An 8,457-nucleotide genomic window follows, 5' to 3' on the forward strand; every position below is an offset into this window, starting at 1 on the left:
ATTTGCAATTAAACACTTCTAAACAGCTAAAAGAAGGTAAACACTCCCCCCACCCCCCACTTCTTAACCCAGCAAGTTTAAGATTGCACATTTTTCTTTAGGAACATAGCAATTTTCACACTGGATCGGACTTTACTCTCAGGGGAATTCTGCACCACTGCACAAGGCAGAATTTTGCAGAAATTAATGTTGTGTGTGCAGAATTTCCTTCCCGCCCCCACAGAAATGGGCTGCAGAGATGTTGGCTGCCATCAGAGGCCACTGGACCCGGCAGAGCCCAGCTCACAAATAGAAGACAAGGCTGGGGAAAAGTGGAGTGAACTGGAGGGCTCCCAGCAGCTGCAGTTCCCAGCATGCCCTGAAGGAAGGAAACTCTGTGCAAGCCTGGGACCCAGTATCAGGCCGTTTCTCCTCTGGATCCCTGGGTAGGAGGTAGAGTGTCTGGTCTGGGGAAGGCCCCACAGCTGGGCTCCGAGGGGGAGGAGTGAGTGTCTAGGCTGGGGAATGCCCTATGGCTGGACTCTAGGTGGGAGGGGGTGAGTGTGCCTGGGCTGGGGAGGCGCAGCTGGCCTCAGGGGAGGGGGGAGGGGAAGTGTGTGGGCTGGGGGGGGGGAGAAGGGGTGTGTGTTTCTGCAATGGGGGAGGCCCGCAGCTGGCCTCGGGGGGGGGAGGAGAGAAGGGGAAGTATCTGGGCTGGTGGAGGGTGCATGGCTGGGCTCGGAGGGGGAAAGGGTGTGTGTGTCTGGGCTGGAGGGGGCCTGCAGCCAATCTCTAGGGGGGAGGGGATGTGAGTGTCTAGGCCACGGAGGGCCCTATGGCTGGGCTCTGGGGGGCCTGCAGCTGGTCCCTGGGGGGGGGGGGGGGAGTGTGTCTGGCCCCCCAGCTGGGCTATGCAGGGGAGGGAGCAGAGAAACAGGAATTGGATTGTCAGAGTGCAGGGGTGGGCAAATGTTTTGGCCTGAGGGCCACACTGGGGTATGGAAATTTTGCATGGCCGGTCATGAAATTCGGGGTAGGGATGCAGGAGCGGGCAAGGGCTCCTGCTGGGGGTGTGGGCTCTGGGGTGGGGCCAGAAATGAGGAGTTCAGGGTGCAGGAGTGGGCTCCAGGCTGGAACCGAGGGTTTCGGAGAGCAAAAGGGGAACCAGGATAGGGCAGGCTATTGGGGCTCTGGCAGGGGGTGGAGGCTCTGGGATGGGGCTGGGGATGAGGGGCTTGGGGTACCAAGAGGGGGCTCTGGGCTGGGATCAAGGGGTTTGAAGGGGGATCAGGGCTGTGGCAAGGGACTGGGGCAGGCTCCCGGCGGCGCCTACCTGAAGCCGCTCCCGGCGGCATGTCCCCCCTCTAGCTCCAAGGCGCGGCCAAGTGGCTCTGCGTGCTGCCCCATCTGCAGGCACCACCCTTGCAGCTCCCACTGGCCGGGAACCACAGTCAACAGGAGCTGCAGGGGCAGCGCCTGCGGATGGGGTGGTGTGCAGAGCCACCTGACCATGCCTCTGCGTACTACATACGAGCCAGTGGGGAAATCATGCCGGCTGCTTCCTGGAAGCCTCACAGAGCGGGACAAGCCCCTGACCCTGCTCCCCAGCAGGAACTGAGGGCCAGATTAAATGGTCTGAGAGGCCAGATGTGGCCTGCAGGCCGTAGTCTGCCCAGCCGTCAGAGGGGTTTCTTTAACAACACAGACAAAAAATTCCCCCAGCAGTAGAGAGTTACAGACATACTTGATGACAGATACTTTGAAATAAATTACCAAAATAATTGAAACTGGTGTGATTATATAGTGTTATTTTGACAAATAAAATTTGCACAATTTTGAAGTTTTAAAATATTGCGTGCAGAATTTTTAATTTTTTGGTGCAGAATTCCCCCAGGAGTATGACTTGTAGTCTGGTATCTTATCTCTAAGAGAAGCCAGTTCAGGTATTTCAGAGGAAGATGCAAGAACCCTTGGACTGGCTACTTATGGAAAGCATCTTGGAGGGGGAGTTCCTGCCTTAACCCAAAAATGACTAGCTGGGGTATGCACAAAAGGTGAGAACTCACACACTAGGCTATCCCAAAACTTCCACATTTGGGAGTGAAATTTGTCATGTGTCATCTCTACCCAAACAGGATTTTAATAGTTAGAGAAAATGCCCTTGAGCTCCTGAGTTATGGGACTATTAAGACTTTTTCCCATTGTAATAAATATTTTAGACACAATCTGCCCTTCCCTCAAACAGGCACAGAAGTAGCTGAAACACAGCCTTGTTTACTTGGGGCGTGGGGGAGGACTTTGATCAGAAAGTACAGACTCAGCTCTTTGATGTCTTGCTTAGGCTGCTCCAGCCAAACAGCTGAAAGGTGGCAGGAACAGGCAAGAATTAACACACACAATTTCAATGAGGCCAGCAAGACTATGCACTTTTAAATAGTCACCTCACAGAACTGAAACTAAGTTTTTCAGCTTGTGGGTTTTAGCAGGGCAAGGAGATTAACTTTCCCTTCGGTGCCAAGTTGCTCCAGGGTGCAGAACTATCTAGAAAAGTACTAAGGAGCCTTTCTCTAAGTTCCTCATCCATCCCAGGTGTCTAAACATCCTTCTCCTGGACTAAATTGGACACTTCCTAGAACAATCTGTGATAAATTAGTCCTTCCCGGACTGAGGGCTGCTGTTATGACTAGCTTGGTGCAAATCAGAAATGTGGTAGAGATTAAAGGGCCCCTAAGGGAATGGCTGAGAACCAAAAGCTTCCCGCTTCTGAGTGTTTAGGGTGTGAAGGGGAGAAGCTAGTCATCTATTTTTCCAGACTCTATGCTTTTCCTTTGTTTGAAAAAGTGACATTTCTCGTGACAGATTGCAAAGAAGCAGGTGTAACTAATGCGCAGTCTTGTCTTCCTGTATCTGCAGATAAGACAGCATTAGAGCTTCTCCAGCTACTGCTCAGAATTTTGCCAATCAGCTACAGAATGAAGTTATCAAGTTTCTGGGTAGGTCTCCCTGAGGCTGCTCAGAACTGTAGGCAGCAGTGAAATTATTCACTGGGGAAGGGAGCCCAAAACCACAGCAGCTAAGGGACTGGGTAGAATGTGTCTGTGTTCATAAGAATCAGCCTAAAAAACCCACAGCTGACAAATGAGGCTATCAAGAAACTGGTGTAATGATTGCCTGTCTCAGCAAGCACCAATAGACAGCCATACTAGAACATGCCCCGCAGGACATTTCACCTTCAGCTTGTGGGAAATTAAAGAGCTCTTACTATTAACTTTTTCACATAACACCACACCACCAGACTCTTCAGCATGATTAAAAATGCCTCAGCCAGAATAAACTAAGATACAGCAGCAGCTTCCTAAGCACAGACCTCAGCAGCCAGGAGTCTGGATTGCTGCTTTAGTCACCCCACCTGCTGCAAATCAATCAGAGTCTGGGAGTTTCTCCACAAGACCTATTCAAACTCTGGAGAACGTCAAGCACTGCTATTGTACTTCTCAGCCAACAATGCAACGTGAACATTCATCCATTTACCTCACATCACCCAGCCTCTCCTGAAAACACGCACCATGTCCCGTAAGCAAGAACTGCTTTACCTGCTGTTCGGGTCTGTTCTACGTGAGCTCTTAGGACAGGTCTACGCTGGGATTAGACACCCGCGGCTGGCCCGTACCAGCCGACTCCGGCTCGTGGACCTCGGGCTAAGAGGCTGTTTTATTGCCGTGTCCATGCTCGCAGGCTCCCCGCTCGCAGTGCCCCTGGGCCCGGACTCCAGCTCCTTGGCCCGAGTCAGCCGCGGGGATCTCAGTGCGGCGTTACGTACCCTCAGCACTAACGGCTGAGGCAGCAGCGCGTTACACCGCCCGCCCCACGCGGGCCCGCTCCGCCTCGGACTCGCTTTCTGAAGCGGGAGGAAACGGTCCTGCCGCTTTCAACACCAGCCCAGCGGCAGGCTGCAGCCGAGCGGCCCTTCCCCAGCGCAGCAAGTCCCTCGCCCCTCCGGAGCCGTGTCCCCGGCCGCCCCCAACGCTCCCGCAGGCACAGCCAGGGGCTCGCCAGAGGACCGCTGAGAACGCTCCGGGCCGCAGCCAGGAGCCCCGGGCCCCGCCCCAGAGCCCCGGCCGCCAGGCATGCTGTGCGGGGCTCCGCCCCCGCGGCCGCCCGGGCCCGTGGCGAGCCGTAGGGCCAGCGCGCTCCCCAGTCGAGGCGTGTGGTGTGAGGGGATCTCTGCCACCCCCCAGTACCTGCTCAGCGCCGCCCCTCACGAGCCACCGGACTCATCGCTCCCACGCACGCGCGCCAAACAGCACCCGCTTCCACTTCCTACCAGCCAATCACCGACCACAAGGGGCCAGTTCCCATGTACGGTAAGGTAGCGAGGACAAAATACCTGTCGTCACAGATCCGCGTAGTACTAGAATCCAACGCGGGGGCGGGCGGTGTCACAGTGCCGGTCGGGGCTCAGTGCTGGGGGCAAGGCAGTGCCACGCTACGGGGCGGGCTCCGTGCAGGACTGGGCCGTGTCGCACTGTGGGTAGCTGAGAGGTGGGGCTCAGTGCTGGGGGTGGGGCTGGGCCATGTCACACTCATTAGGGGCAACGTTCCGTGCGAGTGGGCAGGCTGGGTAGTGCCACATTAGGAGGAGGATCAGGGCTAGGGGCATCACACTGTGAAGGTGATGCCCTGTGCTGGGTGGGCAGGACTGGGATGAGGATCAAAGCTGGAGGCAGAGGTGTCACATTGGGGGTGATGCTCAGTGCTGGGGTGGCATGGGGCAGCCTTACACAGGGATGAGAGTCAGGGCTGGGAGGGGTGAGGCTGGGCAGTGCCACACTAGGGGCAGCGCTCAGTACTAGGGTCTTGGCTGGGCAGCTGGGGGTGTTACAGAGCAATGTCATACTGTTGGACAATGTACTGTACTGCATAGGTGGGGCTGGTCAATCTCACTGCAATAAGGATAAATGCTGGGGGCAGAGGTGTCACAGTGGGGGTGATGCTCAGGGTTGGGGCTAGGGAGTGTCACAGTGTAGGGGTGATGCTCAGTCATGGGTGAGGCAGTAGCAGTGAGGGTCAATGCTAGGGGCAGGTCTGGGCAATGATACTGTGCCATTCTTCTGTAACATTAAAAGTGGTCTGACTCCTGAAAAGTCAATACTCTCCTACATTGTTGATCCCCATTGTTAATTTATGGAACGGAAGGGCTGCTCCTCTTACAACAGCTGTAGCCATCCGCTAAAGTTGGATTGGGGAAACTCCATGCAGTTTTGTCAGGATAGCTGTCAAGTGTTTTGTGCCACCCAGGCAGCACAAACGGGCCAGAGAAAAAGCTGAAAATGACCTAATGTCTCCATTTCTTTACATAAAGGATAAAAATGTAAGAGACACTTAGGTTCCAAGCACCAATAGCATGATCTCCCACCTATGGCACAAACAAGCATTTAAAAGCCAGGCCACGACTGTCTCTGTTCTAAAATATACTAGATTCTGGCTTGAAGAATTGACCATCTAGAATTTAGACCTGAAGTTACAAATGGGGGGTGATGGTGACAGGAGGAAACAAAAACAAAGGAGAGGAAGGAAGGTGTGTTATGGGTGAGGGTACATGTGGAAGGAAGGGAACAGGACAATGCACCCTAAAGAACAGAAGGTAACTCAGTTATGCAAGTGTATAGGGCCAGTTATCTGCTACACAGGACTGTGACTGTTGGCAATATGCAGGACATAGTGAATAGATTTGCAGTAATAGACTACCCAAAGTGAAGTGGGGCCATACACAGCATGCATATTCCTCTTTTGGCAACAGGCCACCTTGCCACAAAGCAGATCAGCAAAAATGGCTACTTTTCTATGCTTATTCAAGCATTGGTGACTCATAAGTAACATTTCACAGATATCAACATGGGTTGGTCAGGGAAAGTGCATGACAGTCACTTCTTTAAGAACACAGCTGTTCAGAAAGCTGCAAGCAGGGTGAACCAGGATGTACAGCATTTGGATTTGCTGAATTATGGCTTAGGTTGTTTCCCTCTTTGTCCTGGTGGGACTCCAGAGACTTTTTTTTCCATGCTAGAAAAACAAGAGGGCGAGGTAATATCTTTTATCAGACTAACTTCTGTTGCTGAAAGAGAAACTTTTGAGCTTACTTAGAGTTCTTCACACGTGACCTGAAGAAGAGCTCAGTGGTAAGCTCAAAAGCTTGTCTCTTTTTCACCAACCAAAGTTGGTCCAATAAAAGATACTACCTCACCTACCTTGTTTCTCTAGTATCCTAGGACCAACACAGCTACAACAAACACTGCAAAATGACAATGGAAGATATCACATTTTTCCATGCTTTTGGTCATATCAGTCCTTTTTTTCATGGTCCAGTACAGCATCTCTCAGAACATGTGCTCCCTAGTTTTCTTCTCTCTCGATCACGGTCAGGAGTTCTGCAGGTGTAAAGGGAGCATTGCTCGAAGCTGCTTTATAAAAGCAGTACAGCTGTACCACTGAATTTACAGTCACAGGGGAAAGGGAAAGATAAGTTTCAAAGCTGCCTTCCCCATTTGCATAAATACTTTAATGATAAAAGCTTATTCATGTTTCAGCTTTGGAACAGCTCAGCCCTGCACCACTCTCCGTTCCCCTCCAGGGACAAGGGGGATAAGGATTTTCTTTTGCATGAAGCTATAAAATGTTGGTTCCTGTTTCATGGGTATGAGTATAAGACAATAGCACAGAATATTAGAACTATTTTCCACAGACGGTGGTGGTTTTAGCTGCTCTCACACAAGGATCACAAAGGCACAGAGAACACAGCTGCTACTGGCATCCTGAGCCTGGAATGTCGCTAGCCAGTTTACTGCAATGGTATCAGCCAAACTCATGACAAAGCGGTGTGGGAAAGTGTTCGCCTGTGGAGGAAGAAATAAGGCAACCTGGGAACCTTTGGGAGAGGATTGCAGAGCATCTCCCTGAAAGTTTCGAGATCTCTCAGGAGGACAAAAAGGAAATCTCTATGCAATACAAACAAAATGCTCTGCATGCCACCACCACCCCGCCCAACCTAATGGGAATGAAAAGAAGATACCAAGTCGGTCTATCTGTCTCTTGTACCACTACTCTTCTAGTATGAATAAAACAATGAAAGTCAATATCTTTGTCTTGCAAGCCTGGAATGGTTCGGGTGCATCTTAAATTTGAGCAATGTAATGAAAAGTGCATGCACACGCTTACCTGAGTTCCCTTCCCCTTCATCAGGCTCATCTGCAATCACCTGGCATGACTAGCTACACTGACATCTCAAATTGGCTCGTGGTTTGGTAGGAGTCCCCCGCCCCATTTCCCACCTCCTCTTCCCCATTCATGGCAGGGGTCTCTGGCTTAGGCTCCTCAGAGGTATTCAGGGTGGTGTGCTGGTGCGGTCTGCAGCAAGTATGACATGAAGTGGCAGGTCTGTAGCACAGCACCAAATCTATTGCACTCCTTAACTTTGTGGCATCCCTGGCAAAGTGCACACAGCACTGCTGCTGATCCCTGTTATACCCCTTTGCCTGCATCCCCTGAACAATTTGTTTGCACATTGCTATAGCTCTTCTGCAGCTGTGCTTGCTAAGTCTCTTCTCTCAGGCTCAGGAGATCCAATATTTCTGCCTACTCCAGTCAGGAGCATGTCTAGTGCTTGGAACCAGCCTGGATGGTCAGGCAGTTGCACACAATGGAGAGCTGCTAGATGTGCTTACCAAGGTGGGTATTCAGGGAAAGGCATTTCAAAATCATGCTGCATGCAGGAAGTTTTAAAAAGGGGGAGGAGTGGTTTCAAGTCTCTATGACTACTGGATAGTGGAGTTTACAATTGTGACTAGAGTGGTCACTGTGACAGGGAATGGGGCATTGTGGGACAGCTGCTGGAGGCCTATTAGGGTCAACACAAGTCATGCAGTGTCTGCATTCACACTGTGTCAACCTCAGTAGGTTGACCACAGTTCTATGCCGTTTGGGGAGATGGTTTTACTGCACTGCTGTAACAGGGCGATTATGTCAGCTGCAGACAAATTGAATGTGAACGTGCACACATAGGTCAGTGCAAGGCGATTTATGTTAATCTAACTATACCGTAGTGTAGACAGGGAGTAGTGTTATGATGGTGGCAGAAAAACTCTGTTGGCATATGCTGTGCCTTCACGAGAAGGCTCTGCCACTATAGTTGTATCAGCAGGGCCTGTGTAGTGTAGACTAGCCTCTATTAACTTACACAAACAGATTGACAACCAGCATGGTACAAAGTATTTTACTGTTAATTGTCAAGGGTATTAACAATATTTCCGACATAACATATTTTGTAAGAAAATTTAGATATAAAAATCAAGACTACAAAGGGAGGTTACTTACCTGGTCCGTAACTAGAATTCTTTGAGATGTATTCTCTATATGTTCTCCACATGCCAGATATTGGAACACTTTAGCCAGCAGTGTCCATTGGTCACACCCGCTCCCTGC

General features: G+C 51.2%; 1 protein-coding gene and 1 long non-coding RNA gene across 4 annotated transcripts in view; one reads left to right on the plus strand and one right to left on the minus strand.

The window, feature by feature from the left end:
* ERLIN1 (ER lipid raft associated 1) overlaps positions 1–4,477 on the minus strand; it is a 68,388-nt gene extending 63,911 nt beyond the window's left edge. The window contains exon 1 of one of the 3 annotated variants that reach the window (XM_084633253.1): positions 4,367–4,477. The gene's annotated coding sequence lies outside the window, so the exon portion shown is untranslated. Of the gene's footprint in view, positions 1–3,572; positions 4,187–4,220; positions 4,302–4,366 lie in introns of those variants that run through there. The other 2 variants (XM_084633251.1, XM_084633252.1) reach the window with 2 other exon arrangements.
* On the plus strand, positions 4,220–7,112 carry LOC311523366. The gene is made up of 2 exons (XR_014712324.1): positions 4,220–4,343; positions 6,567–7,112. It is a non-coding gene; the product is annotated as an uncharacterized lncRNA (long non-coding RNA).
* Positions 7,113–8,457: the final 1,345 nt, after the last annotated feature.

This window comes from Lepidochelys olivacea (genome assembly GCF_965140295.1).
Source record: "Lepidochelys olivacea isolate rLepOli2 genome assembly, chromosome: 7".
NCBI lineage: Eukaryota > Metazoa > Chordata > Testudines > Cheloniidae > Lepidochelys > Lepidochelys olivacea.